This window comes from Macrotis lagotis, chromosome 1 (assembly GCF_037893015.1).
Source record: "Macrotis lagotis isolate mMagLag1 chromosome 1, bilby.v1.9.chrom.fasta, whole genome shotgun sequence".
In the NCBI taxonomy this organism is placed as follows: domain Eukaryota; kingdom Metazoa; phylum Chordata; class Mammalia; order Peramelemorphia; family Peramelidae; genus Macrotis; species Macrotis lagotis.
Genome location: NC_133658.1, coordinates 559,567,475 through 559,585,996, shown reverse-complemented (window position 1 = coordinate 559,585,996; position 18,522 = coordinate 559,567,475). Strand labels below are relative to the sequence as shown.

The window sequence follows — 18,522 nt, the reverse complement described above, 5'->3', positions numbered from 1 at the left end:
AGGAGAGGCAGGGCAGAGCAGTGTTTCAAGATGCAAGAAAATCTAGAAATGAAACAGCGGGATCAGGGTAGAGAACATATGGCTAAAGATAAATAGCATGAGAAATAGCAGCTAATACATCATACATGACAGATGACCTGAAAAGGAGTTTGGGGAAAAGATCAAGGAAACATTGCTATTTCAGTGTTGGGTGCTTAAATTATCTGAACACCAACTAATTTGAATATTCTTTCTCTGCCAAAAACAGAGCAGCTAAAAAATTCATAACTTGCCTAATTATAATGTCATGTTTCATATGTGGTTCTCTAGTTTTTCTTTTATGTATTTGAAATGTGTTTGTTGATGATTGATAAGTGCATAATAAAAAAGAAAGCAATTTATAAATCTTAAAGTGTTGTATATATTTTTTTAAATGAAGAATTGGAGTAAAGAAGAAAGTGGAGGAAAAATTAAGGAAATTCCTATTCTGGACCTGATCCTTTCCTTATGTAAAAATGTTATAGCTGAATTAATAACAATAGGAATCTTGGGGAAAACAATCTAATATTTTATGATAGGAAGGAAAACTAAGCATAGTGTGTGATGCAGCCTATCAATCAGTAGACATTTATTAAGCAATGACTTTCTGCCAGACACTATACTCAGTGTGAACTAAGCTAAGTGCCTAAATGTAGGGAAGAAAAGGTGGAACTATCTAAAGAAACTATTGTTGTTGCACAATGAACTCATCAAGCAATTCTGAGTTTAAAGAGATATTTTTAGAAAATAGAAAAGGCAAGAAATGGAAGATAAATATAGAGAAGAGGCATAGTTCCAGTAGAAAAGTTTCAGGAACAAAATTAATTAAGGTTGGTAATGAAGGGCAAGGATCCACTGGTATAAAAAACTCACAGGTAGAAAAGGTACAAAATCTAACACTGTAGTGTGCTCCTTGTCCAAAACTAACAGTCTTAGTTATCTAGAGCACTAAACAGTTAAAAAATATGCTCAGTGTCATATGGCCAAAATTTGCCAGGGTTGGAACCAAGGTTTTCATGACCTAAAAGCCAGCTCTCTGACCATTTTGTATGTTACCTCCCCAATGAAAATAACAACAATAGGGGTGACTAGGTGGTGCAGTGGATAGAGTGCCAGCCCTGGAATTGGGAGTACCTGAGTTCAAATCCAGCCTCAGACACTTAATAATTCCCTAGCTGTATGGCCTTGGATAAGCCACTTAAGCCCATTGCCTTGCAAAAAAAACTAAAAAGAAAAAAAAAAGAAAATAACAACAATATTAATACCAAGGGTAATGAGCAAAGAGGATTTTCTTGAAGAACAGTGGAGGTTCAAATAGGAGAACAAGTGCCTACAATGAATAGATTGATGGAGAAAAGATTTTATTAGTCAACTCTGATCATGTCCTACTTTTTCTTACCAGGAGACTGAGTTTTTAATATGAAAGAACAAAACAAAAAAATTATTAAGGAATTGCAACAGTAAATAAATTAGAAGAGCAGAAGAGAACAGGAGGCAGCCTGGAATCATAGATAAAGAACAGAAAATAGGAAAACCTGAGTTCAAATTCTGCCTCAGAAATATTCTTATGTGGGATCTCAGGTAAATTATTAAACCAATTAGTGCCTCTAAGTAATACTTCAAATAAATGACATAGCAATTAATGATATTCACTGATAGAAGAAGTTGTCTCCATGAATGAGAATGTAGATCTAATTACATTAAAAGTAAAAGGAAAGCTAAGTGCCCACAATGAGTTAAAGCTTCTAGAACTATATAAGGTACATCCCACAGAAGAAAAAAGAATTGCTGAACTTCTGTTAAAAGTCTTCAAAAGAGTAAGGAGAATGGGAGAGTTGCTTCTGGACTAGAGAAAGGCATTTGTCATTACAAATCAAAAGAAAGATGAAGTCTCAAATAATAGAATGGTGACATTGATTTTAATTTTTTCAGAATTCAAAAACATATTAAAGGACAATTTATTAATTGAAAGAGACAGGGAGGGAAAGAAATAAAGAAAATAAGAGGCAACGACAGAAAAATAGATTGAAAGAAAGGCAGGAAGGAAAAGATAAGAGAAAAAGGAGAAATAAAAGAAGGAAGGAAAAAGAAAATGAGAAGCAAAGACAAAAACAGAAAGAAGAAGATAAAGAAGAAAGGAAGGGATGCAAAGAGAGAATGTTCAAAGGGATCAGTATATCAATAATAAACCTTGCCAGAATTCAGAATAAATTCATTTTCTTTTTGGACAGGATTAATAGTCCATACAAATCACTGTTTGCATAATTTATCTAGATTTCAGCATCCAAGTTTATCTTGATAGATAAGAATATTGGTCTGATCTACAAAAGATGAAATCTAATGGAGAAAAATGTCATTGAGGGGTTCAAAAATAACTTCAGAAGTTCAAGATCAGAGTGACATAACTAGATAGAGTTAATATGAAAAATGTCTGACTATGTTAATAGATTTCCAGCTCTACATGAATCTAAAATGCAACGTGGTAACCAAAGGAAAAAAAAGTGAATGTAATCTTGAGTCATGTTAAGAGAGATATATTGTCTCGAACTAGGGCAATAATAATGCTTCTCTCTCTCTCTTCTCTGTCTTGGTCAAGCAATGTATTAATGTACTAATATGGGACCAATGTACTAGTATAAAGTCTTTACTAAGTGCTTGCTAAATTCTAGCAATAAAAATGTAAACAAAAAAAGGTGACCCTTGCCCTTGAAGACTTGGATTCGAATGTGACTTCAGACCACTTATTAACCAAGTGACCCTAGGCAATTCACTTATACTGTTTGCCTCAGTTACTTTATCTGCAAAATAATGCTAATAATAGTTCTTTATCTCTCAGAGTTGTTGAGGATCAAATGAGATAAATGATTAAGAATTACCTTTAGCATAATACCTAGCACATAGTTAATACTAGGTAAATGTTATTTACTATTATATTTAGTCCAGGCCTTCATTTTAAAAGAGACACGGACAAGACAGAAAAAAGTACAAGAGTTTAACGATGTGATGAAGATCTTCACGGCCCTGTAATTCAAGTTGTAATGCATTTGCATGAAGTGGAAAATTGATATAAAATGATGATGATTAAATGGAAAAGGAAAGAAATATAGTTGCTTGGTCCCAGTAGGAGCAACCAGGAGCAAAGAGCAGAGGTTCTAGAAAGTGTTTTCAGCGCAATGTGAAAAAAAAAATCTGCTCAGAGTTAAAAAAATTAGAACAGTCTTCTTTGTGAGGCAGAAAGAGCCCTGTCATAAAATGAATGGGATTCAAGCAAAGTCTCAAATACTGTCAAGAGATGTTTTTGTGAGGGTGGGATTTCTTTGAATTTGGACTAGATAGCCTTTGAAATCCTTCCTAATACTTATGTTAGTATAGTTTAACCTCAGATAGCAAATATATTTAACCAGAAACCAATCTTTAAAGTAAAACTGCTTTCCTATATACTCTTAGGACTAATATTAAAACATAGTGCCACACACATCTCTTATATTGTATCATAATTCATGTTTATCAGGAAAAGAGAACATTCAGAAAGGACATTATAGCTGATTTTAAATGTTAAATCCTGTTATGTTAAAGGGGGAATGAACTCCTGTATATCCCCAGAGTATGAAACAAGAAGAAATGATCTGCTTTGGAAAATGTAAAGAAAAGAATTGAAACTTGGTGCCCTGAAAACCTCCCAACAATTAGAGCTTCCCTAAAGGAAAATACGTTTCTGAGGAGATAAGAGAAAGAGAAGAATTCCTAGGGAATGTTCAAGCAGAGGTTAATCAATCACATAACCAGGAATGATAAAATGAGGATTCCTTCACATGGTGAGGGTGGTTGCTAAGGTCTCTTCCAAGTCTCCATTTTTATAATTGAATGATGTTATTTTCATAGAGGAGGCGACTATTTTTGAGATAGACCTTAAAAGATGAGAGGAAGACATCTGACATGGACAAAAAGACAGGAGAAAACATCCAGGAAACCTTAAGGAATATTGGAAAATTGATCAATATTCCATGTGACTGAAAAACAGGTTCTATGTAGAAGGGTAGTGGGAGATCAGTTGGAAGTTACACTGGAGCCAAGTTGCATAAGACCACTAAAATCATGCTAAGAAATTGTTATTTTATTTGGTGAAAAATAGGGAACCATTGAAAGTATATGAGCAGAGGTATGATGTAATCAATTCTATGCTTTAGAAAGATTCATGTGGGGGGGGGGGTAGCTAAGTGGCACAGTAGATAGAGCACTGGCCCTGGAGTCAGGAGTACCTGAGTTCAAATCTGGCCTCAGACACTTAATAATTAATTACCTAGCTGTGTGGCCTTGGACAAGCCACTTAACCCCATTGCCTTGCAAAAAAAAAAAAAAAAAGAAAGATTAATGTGATGATGGTATGCAAAATGTATTAGTAGAAGTAGTAGTAGTAGTGGGAGGAGGTAGAGAAGGAGGAGGAGGAGGAAGAGGAAGAGTGTAATGCTTGAAACAAGAATTGGTTGGTGGCGGTTAGAACATAAAGAGAGGGTAGCATGGAAAACTTCTTTTAAAGCAATAACTGATAGGGATTTATTGAATGGGGGAAGCATATGACAAGGTCTTCTTGCCTATGCCTCACTTTGTAAATGAGGCTATAAACCCTTTCAGTGTCTGATTATTATGTTGAAAAATTACATGTTTTCTGAAAGTTATTTATTTAGTTGTTTTAGTTGCATTTGTAGTGTAGTAAGGAACAACTGACATAAACTGTATACTATCACATAAATTGTAATTACAATTGATTCCTTGTGAAAAGCACATTTTGGCCCAAATTTACCACAATATTTTCAGCTCAAGGAGGAAAGGAAAAAATTTCCAGCATCTAAAGAGTTAAGGAAAATCAATGATACTTTATAATTTGCCTCCCTTACAAAAGAAATAGCACTAGACTTAGGATTTATAGCTTCTGAGTATTTCTACTCCATGCTTCCCTGTGTTGAGTCCCTATTCCAGACACTTATATTGAGTCCCAGTTCTGGACTCCCTCAATCTTCCCCAGGAAAGCATTGGAGGGGAAGGAGACAAGAATAACAAGGGAGATAAGTACTCCATCAAGATCTCCAAGTACTCCGTTTATTCACCAAAACACCAATGCTTAAATACTTTTCTAGTTTCTAATCCACTCCCACTCCCATGGCACTTAATAAAATAAGATTCTGGTGTTCAAAGACACCAGGTGAAGATAATTTGCAATGTTCCCACACATAACAGTTCCTAACATCCCTGAGCCACCTTGCTTCCTGTGCCTATGTGCAGAAATGTGCCCTTCTGAAGTGTTAGGTACATGCCACACACAAACCAGTGTAGATATATTTGGGTTGAAGGATGAACAAATTGTAAAAGGGTTTGAAAAATGAGAGAAAAGTATTCCTCTGAACTTAACAGCATACACATCACTATGTCACTAATTGCCTTTAAAGATTCATTTGTAAATCAAAATTTTATAAATTTATACTCAAACAGCACAAAAGTCAATCCTATCTTGACTTTTGCACTCAGCTTGGCATATGTATTGAATTGTAAAAATCAAAAGACTATTGTTTCCTAATGTCTGGAGTCTTTGGCTGAGGTGACGATAGTCATAAAAGAAGGTCACTATTGGCAAAAACAGTAGAAGGTAATAGAAACTTGATGTCTCTCCTGCCCTCCCCTACTCTGTCCCCAGGAGTGTGAATTATTTTAATTGGATCGATCATTTCCTTACAAGTACCTAAAAAACTTGCCACCCAACAGTCAACTTCAATCTCTCCTATGAATTAGATTCATCTTCATGATTACGTTAACACTCAAGTGCACTTTTAAAATTCAGTAGACATTACTGCCTTCTAATTATTACATACACTATATCATCATATATTGCTAACTAGGACACATTGACATTGGATATGAGCTCTGTTTCTAATTAAATTAAAATATTTGGCCAATATCCATCAGTCAGCTTATAAAAAGACTATTGCTCACTCTATAACCTACATAATATTTAGTGCTGTTATGTCTGGGGTATTTTCTAGATGGTAATTTGCCTGTAATGCCTAATAATCTCCTGCCTGTGTACCTTTACCAGACATTCTACCTTGCCTGAAATGCTCTTCCTCTTCACCTTGGATTCTGGGTTGCCTGGCTTCCACCAAAGTTTAGCTAGATCAGGAAGCACTGCCTTTAAAAGGTTCTCCCTCCTAATTCTAAGTGCTCACTCTACCAAATACTTGCTTAGTCTTGACCGAATTTAATTGCGCCGCATTTCCTACTTCAAATTTCCTCCCCAGATGAATGTTAAGAACAGGGATTATTGCTTTTTTTCCTTTGTATCACTCTGTAGTATAGTTATTTGCAGAGAACAAATACTTTATAAAAATACTTGTTAGATTGAATTGAATTTGGGGTGATTTGCAGTATACTTGTGTGTTGGCCTTCCTCCCCCTCTCCTAAATATATGGGTTTTTTTTAGATATTTTTAAAGGCATTAAAAGGGTCTTTTTCCATTAAATTGGGCTTAGGATTAAACTAATTATCTTCATGTCTCTTTAGCCTGATAATTAATAATAAAAGTTAACATTTATATAGCACTTACAATGTGGGTGAAGCACCTTCCAATTATTATCCTGTTTGATCCTCACAATAATTGTGGGATATAGGTACTATTATTACCTCCATTTCACAGGTTAAATAACTGGTCCAGGGTAACACAGTTAGTAAGTGCCTGGTATCATATTTGAACTTCGATCTTTCTGACTCTTCTAGCAATCTCTATACTACGAAAATATTTGCTCACATGTTTCTTTGTTTATATATTGTTTCTCCAATATATTATAAATGTGAAGGAAGAGTCTATGTCCTAATATTTATTTTTATGTAGTGCAATGCCTAACAAAATTGGACATTTAATAGGTTTTGAACAAATATACTGACTGCTGTTTCCAGTAGAATGGCAATGGATTAAACAAACACCTACAATCTGTTCTCTGAAAGGTATTATCATAGGTCCAGTGGAAGGTACATGATGGAATAAAACCTTGTCTCTTATTTCAAAATTCTTTCAACCCTCTGTGGGAAACAATTTGTGCAAGAAAAAAAATCTATCAGGTTGACATTTTGTTAGCTTTTAACAATGAAAAATCTAGTTTACAGTACTTTAATTCATTTTATATAATGTAGAATGTGAAAGGTGCTATGAAAATGTGATAGGTGCTCATAGAAGGAACAAAGTGTGAAGAGTGTTCAGAGAAGAAACAAAAGGTGCTACGTGTTTAGTGAAGGAACAAATTATTCCTGGGGAAAATTGAGAAAATTCTCATAATGCAAATCTGAGAAAGCTGAGTCTTGAAAGAGGGTAGAACTCAGAGGGGCAAAAAGTGAGTGGGGGAAGGATATTCTGGCTGGAGAGAAGAATCAGAATGGAAAATATGGAGCATTTTTGAAGAATACCTAGTGGTTGAAGTTTATTTGGACTGTAGGCTACATGATGAGGAATAGATGTCTAGGGAACGTTGAGAAGTGCCTTGATAGTCTCGAAAGTTTTTATTTTTATAAATAATGATGTTTTCTATTTTTGAAGATTTCTGAGGAAGAGGGTAATAATAACTGAACATTTATGGTGACACTTTACAAATATTATGTAATTTGGTTATCTCTTAAGTGATCAATCTAAAAACATTAATTAAATGTTAACTATGTGACAGGAGATATACTAAAAAACCCTATGCATACAAAAAAAGACTTTAAAAAAAGTCACCCAATACCATAAAAAAAGTTCAAACTCTTATGGAAAAAATAATATATCAATAACTTACAGGGTACATAGAAGACAAGACATTATATAAAATAACAAAATAGATGTAAGATAACAGTTTAAATAAAAGTTAATATAACATAAAGTAGAAAGGTACAAATATAGTTATAATGTTACATTGAAATAATATAAAGTAACTTAGAAAATTCATATGCAGTAATTAGTAGGAGTCAGAGAGACCAACGTTATGCACTGGGGAAAACAAGAAAAGATCTTCTGGAGAACATTGATAATGTCAAAAGTTTGGGTACCCTGAGACATACAAAACAGAAAATAAACTGAAGTTGTATCAATATTCCTGATTGATCCAAGTGAGCAATCAGTTATGCCAAACTAAGAGAAGCTAGTCCTTTGTAGTCAAGCCCTCCGTTAAACCTCCATTAGAGTCTTTTTTGTAAGGTTTTTGCTAGGCAAATGGGGTTAAGTGGCTTGCCCAAGGCCACACAGCTAGGTAATTATTAAGTGTCCGAGACCAGATTTGAACTCAGGCACTCCTGACTCCAGGGCCAGTACTCTATCCACTGCACCACCCAACCACCCCCATTAGAGTCTTTAAGGAGTTATTTGTATGCTGAAATTTCCAGTGCTATTCCCATTAGAAGAAATGTCTAATGCTATATAGAATAACTGTACTAAGGGTATTCTATTATACTATATATAAACTGAGACAACAGTTTCTATGGAAGCATATCATAATCTCTTCTAATTTCCTAGGCTGCCTTGATAATAATTTCAAAAAACATTTTTCCCTTGCTAATTTCTATTATAGATTGACCACTGAGGCTTTACCCTTGTTCACCTACAAAAAAAAAAAAAGTTTCTTCAAGCCCAATCTCAGGATAGGCTACTGTGAAAACTATCATTCCTGAGATAATATGGACTCCCAAAGTTGATAAATCTATCTGGATGTAACTAGGTGGTACAATAGATAGAATTGTGCATGTGGACTCAGAAAGACCTGAGTTCAAATCACCTCTTAGATCATTCACCATCTGTATAATTATGAACAAGTGACTCTCTTGCTCCCTGTCTCAGTTTCGCATATGTAGAATGGGAGTCATTTACCTTCAAGGGGTGCTGTGAGGATAAATGTGAAGTTATTTTTAAAAAACTTCACAAACCCTAACATTCTATGTAGTTGCTAGCTATTAGTTGCCTGAAAGTTCAGAGAAACTGTATGAATTCAGTCATAGGTATGTTACCTGTCATGTAAGTGTTACCCAAAAGTTCAAGACTAATTCAAAACTTTGATAATGATACAAGAATTAAGCCTTTTCTATGTAGAATCCTAAAAATCCTGAGAAAAATAATATTAAATAATGACATTAAGGAATAGACATCAACATGTGACCTGCTATTAGACTCTAAGGACCATGGGATCTTTCTCTCTGACTTAAAGCAGAAACTTTCTATATGTAACATCTCTTCCACTAGACTGAGAAACTTGAGGGTAGGGCCTTTCTTAATTTTCAGTTGATATCCCCACTGCTTAGCATGGCTTTTTTTTACATATTTTTGGTGTTTTTCCGTATTTTCAGTCACTTTTGACTCTTCAGGACCTGTTTTGGAATTTTCTTGGCAAAGACACTGATTTGGTTTGTCATTTCCTTCAACAACTCATTTTTACAGAGAAGGTAACTAAGGCAAACAGGGTTAAGTGACTTGCCCAGGATCACACAGTCAATATATGTCTGAGACCAGACTTAAACTCAGAAAGATCAATCTTCCTGACTCTTGATCTTTCATGTTACCCATTGCACACCCAGATGCTGCTTTACATTAAATGCTTTATCTATCCTTTCATATATAAGCAAGAGATAGACTGTTAGTCACCAATTGCCCTGCTACTAAAGAGTCACTACCGGCTGTCCTCAATAGACAGGAAAGTTCTCTGGAAGAAGAGATAAAGTGTTAGAACAGGAGTCAGCTATGTAACCCTAGGTATGATATTAAACTGCTTCAGCCTAGGTTTTCTTATCTGTACAATGGAAAAATAGCATGTACCTTATGTGGTTATTGTATCAAATGAGATAAACAAACAAAAAATACTATAAATCTTAGAACTCTATATATTGTTGGAATTCAGTCATTTCTGACCCTTCATGAACCAATTTTGGAGTTTTCTTGTCAGAGATACTAGAATGTTTTATGATTTCCTTCTCTAAGTGGATTCATGTTGTCAGGCAAGTAAAGGTTACATGACTTATCGAGGGTCACACAGCTAAGAAGTATCTGAGGCTGAATTTGAATTTAGGTCTTCTTATCCTCAGATCCAGTGGTCTATCTAATGAGTCACTGGTTGTCTCTATATAAATACAGATTCTTATAAAATTTTAAATAAATGCTAGCTGTTATATATCCAAGAAGATAATCACAGGTCTAGGAGGAATGTCAGAGATTTTCCACCATATTCACACTAGTCTAACTTGTAAAATAAGCTTTACTTGTTTGTACTAGTTATGAATTGGGCTTTAAACTCATTTTAGTGGCATGGTGGTAAATTTTTACTAACTGTCCCTTTACTTAACTGTCCCTAATTATACCCCCTGTATTCAAGCAACACAAATATAATGTCTCTTCCATAGGCTAACCTTTTGAAATACTTGGAGTGACTTCTATAGTGAGTGCCCCTTATATTCTCTTCTCCTAGAGTGGGGAGTGGGGTTGGGGGAAAAGGGAGGTACTCGATGAGCTGTGACAAAATGGTTGGTTTTGCCTAAAATGAGTTTACTTGCTCTAGCAGCATAATCCTTCCTGATCATGAAGGATTCTCTTTTTTAAAGTATAATCTGCCCCTGAGTAAATTTAGAGAGCCTGCCTCATAATAATTCAGGGTGTGCTCCAGAAACTACAAATATCAGTGAACAACCTTTAATAAGACATAAAAATTCTCAATATATGTTGGTATAGGTTTCCCAGAAGAGCAGATATTTCATGAGAAAAAAGGGCAAACCTGCCAGTATCTCTTTAGATGAGAAGCAGTCACCAGGAATGTTCCGGCAACTGCACAAAGAGATATCAAAGCTAACACTTTGCTTTGTGATGAAGCAATGCCCTTTATTCAAAGTAATATCCAATTATTAATGCTTTGCCCAGAAATAGTAACACCAGGCTTGGGTGCCCATTGTACGGGGTCTGAAGCACAGAACATATATTGGTTGGTAATTATAGTTCCTCTACATCATGACCAAAGAAAAGGTTATTAAGAATGTTATAGTTATTAGGATGCCATTTCACAGAATGCTAAATAAACATGTCTCATCTACAAATCATTTTTTTTTAGAAATCAGAGGATAGATTTTGGAGGGCTTGAAAAAATATGACAGGTATATATAGAGGTAATTAGGATTGCCCCCCCTCCCAAAAAGTTCAGCTGTATTTAGCTATTATTTGTAAATAAGGCAATTGGGAGTGAAGTGGCAGGGTCATCTGGTTTGTGACTCAGGGAGAAGAAGTTTGCCCTAGGATTCCAGGATTATTAGAAGTATGCCACTGCCTCCAAGATGGGACAAGGAAGGGGAGAAATCATATCCTGAGATTTGGGCAAGTGCTATCTGTGCCTTCCAAATTTTTCCTCCTCAGGACAAAAACCCCTTGGCTATAACTTTGTCCAAGTGGCCAAGTTTAGATTGAAGAAGGCTGGTAAGCACATCCTATTTTGCATACTCACTAGCAGGATGCTTTCCAGCCAGCTATTCTAATGCCACTGCATTTTCTCAAACAGAAAACAAAAACTGCAACATGTTTGGAAAACATTTAAGCCATTAATTAACCATTGAGAATTCAGCATGAAGAAAACTGACCCTGAGGGATAGCAAGCTGCAGCTGGCCTGGAGGAAACTAGCACCACCTTAACTGTCAAGAAAACAAATGTGATTGAAACAAACACTTCCACTGAACTTTTTTTTTTCTGGAAAAACACAGCTCCGCCTTGGGCTGTTGAGATACTGACAAATGAAATATTGGTTTGCCTAAGCTTTGATTTTATTTTCCAGACACTTACAAGCCAATCTGAAGTAACCAAAGTTGTGTTAGCCTGCAGGGCCACCAGTAATTCTTATGTCCCTGTGAAGTTGATATGGAGCCTTCTGATGCTTGTGATATTGTTTCCTATCTTATTCAATAAAGACCCAATCAGGAGGCTCTGTGAAAATAAAATTCAGAGTGGACAAGTTGCAGGTATTACAAATAGACTGAGGCCATCCCAAACTATGGCATAGCTTAATACCCTCATCTAAGGGCTTGTGTTCATTTTATGTCACAAGATTTTGCAGTTTGAGGGCACTTCATATTAATCTAGTATTTTGCATGTGCAGATGTTGTCAGAGACTAACGTAAATCTCAAAGCATTTCTTGGTTAACCTCTGCATCAGGTTTTCTGCAAATGGATGTTGCCCTGCCAAGAGAAATTGAAGGACATAGAATAATACTTAGCACTTCTAATGCAAACTTTATATTTCTCCCTTAGTCTGAACCTCTCTTGAGAGGTCAGTAATTTTCTCATTATCCTGCTACAGAGACCAGTCATCTGTCTTTCCCAGAGTACCACATGGCCAATCAATAGTTGGAATTAGAACTCAAAACATTCCAAGTCCAGGGGTATGCTGAGCCAACAACACATGGGAATTGTAAAAACTCTCTAAGCTCTTAGAACTAACCAAAGTAATGAAATCATTCCCATAATTACATATGCTTAAAGCAAAGAAGGAATGTTCCATTATGGCTAATGCCAGATATTCTGAATGGTTTTAGTATAGTAAAAATAATGATAGCATATAGTACTTTAAACTTTTAAAAAAGTGATTCCCCCATCAATGGAATCTCAAAAAAGAACCTTGTGAGCAAGGTATGACCACTGTTGAATTTCATTTTAAATATTGACAAATTGAGGCTAAGAACAGTTAAGAATAAGTTAAGAATTTCTACCCATGTCAGTAGAAATAGGACTGAATTAGTGATCTTTAAAAAGTTATGGTGGTTGGGGCGGCTAGGTGGCACAGTGGATAAAGCATCCACCCTGGAGTCAGAAATACCTGAGTTCAAATATGGTCTCAGATACTTAATAATTACCTAGCTGTGTGGCCTTGGGCAAGCCACAACCCCATTGCCTTGCAAAAACCTAAAAAAAAAAAGTTATGGTAGCTAAACAATTTATATCTTCATGAACAAATTCTTACAACCTAGTGAGCCTAGCTAATTATTAGTTGGAAAATAATCTTTTCATTACTAGACCTGCACTGAGACCAATATAAATATGAGGTGCTAGTATTTACAAATATTTCTTTAAAGGGTTGTAGAGAAGAAAATGCTTTGAAATTTATAAAGGTCACATGAATATGTGTGGCATAATGAATAGCTAAGGATTCTTAAACCTTTGACTTCATCCTCTAGATTAAGGGTTTGTTCCACAATTTTGCATCAAATTAGATCATTTAAAAAAGAACAATTAAATCAGTTATATCAACTCATTTTTTTTAGAAGAAGGAGGCAAGTATTAAGAAAAGAGGTAGCTATCTGAGGTAGCTAGGTGGCATAGTGGATAAAACACTGGCCTTGGAGTCAGGAGTACCTGGGATCAAATCCGGTCTCAGACACTTAATAATTACCTAGCTGTGTGGCCTTGGGCAAGCCACTTAACCCCATTTGACTTGCAAAAAAAAAATCTAAAAAAAAAAAGAAAAGAAAAGAAAAGATCAAAATAACAGTGGGATCTCATGACAGGAAATTTCACTTGCACATCAAGTTAATACTCATCTCATTTAACTTCTCATGGAAGTAGAAATTCAAGTCTTTCTAGTTTTAGAAAGCTGGAATAACTTGATGTAAAATGCACTAACTTTTATAGTACAAGCTTGATCTTTTAAGATGAAAAATAGAAAATAAATAATCTGATTTTTTTCTTGATTGTGATTTAGAACAATTTTCTAAGAAGCATTTACTAAACTCATACCAAGGGGCAGATATGGTTTTAAGTTTGGGGGAATACAAAAAAAAGGCCAAAAACAAAATGGAGGAAAAGACAGTCCCTGTTTTCAAGGAGTTTGGGGTTTCATCTGACAGGGGTTTCATCATGTACACAATCAAATACAAAGAAAAATATAGGATTAATTCAAAATTGTCAACAGAGGAAAATTCATGGATATTTAAACATTCAGAAAGGAAATATTATGGAATTATTGCATGCAAATAACATTGAGACTAACTCAAAATCTTGATTTTTTTTTGTTTGCTGCCTGGGATCAGAACAGAAGATATCTTGCTTTTATTCCAAATATCAATTTTCATGATGATGAGAACTGACTTAATATTATTACACATTTTTAACTACTTCATTATCATAATATTACTACTTCAAATTTATTGCCATCCTTTTCCTTTTAGGTCTTGGCAGTCTTATAATTTTGCTGTGTTTTATTCTCTTAGGAATAAAATCTAACTCTGTCTTCTACACAACATTTTAGTGCTCCATGACTATAATAATTATTATTATCAGCAGTATCAATATTACCACAATAATTATATAGTACCCACAATGTGCCAAGCACTTTTAGAAATACTTAACAATATTATCACATTTGATCCTCATGATACCTTGCTAACTAAAAGGTAGGTGTTATTATTATTATTATTATTATTATTATTATTATTATTATTATTATTATTATTCTCAATTCCAGATGAGGAACTGAGACACTAAACAGAAAAGGGAGATCAGAAGGGATTTAATAACACTAAACTGTTTATATTACTGCAAGGGAAAATGATACTTTTAACTCATAAGAACTTTCTCATTATTAGGACAATGGTGAGGGAAATGTATTGGGAGAAAGGAAAAGAGAGAGGTAAATTGGGGTAAATTATCTAACATATAAGAGGTGAGAAAAAGCTTCTACAATGGAGAGGGAAGGAGGGGAGAAATGAGGAGTGAGTGACCTTTACTCTCATGAGAATTAACTAAAAAGAGGGAATAAAATACACAATCAGGTATAGAAATCTATCTTACCCTACAAGAAAGTAATAAGAGGAGGGAATAAGAGAAGAGGGGAATGATAGAAGAAAGGGCAGATTGGGGGAACAAGTAGTTAGAAATGAAAAACTTTTGTTTTTAATATGATTGTGATTCTTTTGATTTTTAAAATTTATTTTTATATTTAATTTTTCAATTATATTTAAAAATGATCTTCAGCTTTCATTTTTGTAATATTTTTTCCTCCTAATCTTCCCTCCCCTTCTAGGATAGCAAGTAATCTGATACAGGCTATACATCTACAGTCATGTTATACATATTCTTATATTAGTGACGCTATGGAAAAAGAATAAAAAAAGGAAAACTATGAGAAAGAAAAAGAAAAAACAAATTTTAAAAGGTTAAAATAGTATGAAGTAAATACTTGAGAAGCAACAGAGTGAAGAGAGAGAATAGATTAACAGGGGAGAAATAGGATGGAGGAAAAAAGTTAGCAATAGTAACTGTGAAAAAATTTTTGAAATAAGTTTTATTCTGATAGAGGCCTCATTTCTCAAATATATAGAGAACTATCAAATTTATAAAAATAATACATTCTTCAATTGATAAATGATCAAAAGATGTAAACATTTTTCAGATGAAGTAATGAAAGCTATCTATAGCCATACAAATATAATAACCCATTATTGGTTGGAGAAATGAAAATTGAGGAAATTTTGAGGTGCTACATATCTAATGGATTGGCTAACAGAATAGGAAAAAATGAAAAATATTGGAAAGGGATGTGGGAAAAATGAGACATTAATGCACTGTTAGTGGAGCTGTGTAATATTTTGTAATATAAAATAGTTTTGGATATACCCTAAGAGCATACACTTTGACCTATCAAAACTATTACTAGGTCTGTATCCAAAACAGACTTTTTAAAAAAGAATAGGGACCTATATGCACAAAAATATTTATAGCAGTTCTTTTCTGGAGGCAGAGAATTGGAATTGTTGAACAAATTGTGCTGTGTGATTAAAATGGAATATTAATTTGCTATAAGAAATGATAAGCAAGCTGCTCTCAGAAAAACCTTTTAAAATCTTACATGAGTTGATGCAAAGTAAAATATACCATGCATAAAGTAACAGTAATATTACTGTCAGCTGTGAATGACAGTTATTCTCAAAATACAATGATCCAAGAAACTTTGGAAAGCTTTATGGGGAAAAAATGATTTCCATTCCCAGAGAAAGAACTGATGATAGTGCTACTCAAGAACAAAGATAACAGAGTAAAGTCAAGGACTCACCTGAGCTTCTCCCCCAAACCCATCCAAATACCTTTCAATTAAAACTGGAAAAGTTCTAGAGAAGCAGAACCCACAAAAAGATGGAGTGAAAAAAATTTTTCAACCCAAGATAACTTAGAAGGTCAGCAGGAAAGGCCCGTTGCATTAGGGTAAGAGAGAACCACAGTCCCCTGCAGTTTGTGCCAGAATAGACCCAATACAAGAATAGTCAAAGACCTTGGGAACCATTGAATCAGCAGAAGCATCAACTATTTCTGGAGCTCTCAGTCCACAGCGGGTAAGACAGTTGAAAATCTAGTCCAGCTCTCTCCAGGCATCCTCGTGCAAGTGATATTGTCTTTAAACCCCAAGTGGCAATCCCTGAAGCACCTTCGAGATGCCCAGGGAAGACAAGGCTACCTGGAAATCCAATTATTTCCTCAAGATCATCCAACTTTTGGATGATTATCCAAAATGCTTCATTGTGGGAGCAGACAACGTGGGCTCCAAGCAGATGCAGCAGATCCAGATGTCTCTCCGTGGGAAGGCCGAAGTGCTGATGGGAAAAAACACTATGATGCGCAAAGCCATTCGTGGGCATCTGGAGAATAACCCTGCTCTGGAGAAACTGCTGCCTCATATACGTGGGAATGTGGGTTTTGTGTTCACCAAGGAAGATCTGACTGAGATTAGGGATATGGTTCTGGACAATAAGGTACCAGCTGCTGCCCATGCTGGTGCCATCGCCCCATGTGATGTCACAGTGCCAGCCCAGAACACTGGTCTGGGTCCTGAGAAGACTTCCTTCTTCCAAGCTCTGGGTATCACCACCAAGATTTCCAGGGGCACCATTGAAATTTTGAGTGATGTGCAGCTGATTAAGACTGGAGACAAAGTGGGCGCCAGCAAGGCCACCTTGTTGAACATGCTGAATATCTCCGTTTTCCTTTGGGCTGATCATTCAGCAGGTGTTTGACAATGGCAGCATCTATAACCCTGAAGTGCTGGACATCACGGAGGAGACCTTGCACCTTCACTTCTTAGAGGGTGTCCATAATGTTGCCAACATCTGTCTGCAGATTGGCTACCCAACTGTTGCATCAGTGCCCCACTCTTTCATCAATGGGTACAAGCAGGTCTTGGCTGTAGCTGTGGAGACTGAGTACAGTTCCCCGCTTGCTGAAAAGGTGAAGGCCTTTCTGGCTGACCCTTCAGCCTTTGCAGTGGCTGCCCCTGTGGCTGCAGCTCCAGCTGATGCTGCACCAGCTGCTGCTGCTGCTCCAGCCAAAGTAGAAGCCAAGGAAGAGTCGAAAGAATCCAATGAAGATATGGGATTTGGTCTGTTTGATTAGCCCATGGGATACAACTATTTTGCCAGTTTATTTGTGGAACAAAGAAATAAAAATTCTCATTATCTCTGAAAAAAAAAGAAAATCTAGTCCAAGGAAGATTACAGGGATCTCTTTGCTTGGGTTGAGTCAGGATTCTGTTGTTTTAACCATATTTGGATCAGGGTTGTAGTCCTAGGTCACAATACCAGGTTGAGAAGGATCAGTAACACAGTAGAGTTTGCAGCCTCAGGGAAGTGGGGACTCTCCTCACAGTTCAAGGGCAGAAAAGAGTGTTTGTGATCCTTCAGACCAGTGTATAAGCTAGAAGAGGAGTTAAAACCTCTCCTTATATCATATTATCTTGGAAGAACAGAAGACCTACAGGTCTAGAATAGCTGCAAAAAGTCCTGGAGTTTAGGACAGTGTACCTGCCACCCTGGAAGCAGAGCCCTACTTTAATGGAGTTGAAAGTCAAATAATAGGCTGGGAAATTGAGCAAACAGAAAAATATTCTCTCTGTAGAAAGTTATACTGTTGAGGAGAGGCAGAGCCAAAATGGAGACAAGAAGGGATCCAGTCTTAGGAGCTCTCTGATAAAATTCATCAGCTAAGGACTCTAACTAAACTTTCGAGAGGCAGAACCCACAAAGGGACCCAATGAGGCAGTTCTCCTACTCAAGGTAACCTGGAGAGGAGCAGAAAGGTTCTGCTCCCCGGGATTGGAGAGGCAGCCCACCAGAGGGGTGGCCCGCTAGAGCCAAAGAATCTCAGCCTCCCGGAAGTAGCCCCAGGGTGCTGGGAGTCTCAGCTCACAGCAGTGGGGGAGTCTCCTGAGCTGCACCCCTAGGAGTACCGGGTACAAAGTGGGGGAACAGCGGGGAACCTCTGCCAGAGAGAGCACAAGGAGCCCAGTCCTCAGGGCACACAGCAAGCAGAATGGTCTTTCCCCAGACCTAATCCAGGAAACAGAAAAAGGCAGAGCTGGTAAGCAAGAGCCCCAAGGGCATGAGCCCATTGAGCTGAGGGAGGGGAGTGAAGAGAGACTGTAGAGCTCTGTCCTCTGCCTCTGGAACAGGACTCTGGGACTCTGACCACATTCAGATCCTGATAGCAGTCT

At 36.3% G+C, this 18,522-nt stretch overlaps 1 pseudogene; it reads left to right on the top strand.

Annotated features, from left to right (window-relative positions):
- Positions 1-16,458: 16,458 nt before the first annotated feature.
- LOC141521373 (large ribosomal subunit protein uL10-like) lies at positions 16,459-17,426 on the top strand (annotated as a pseudogene).
- Positions 17,427-18,522: the final 1,096 nt, after the last annotated feature.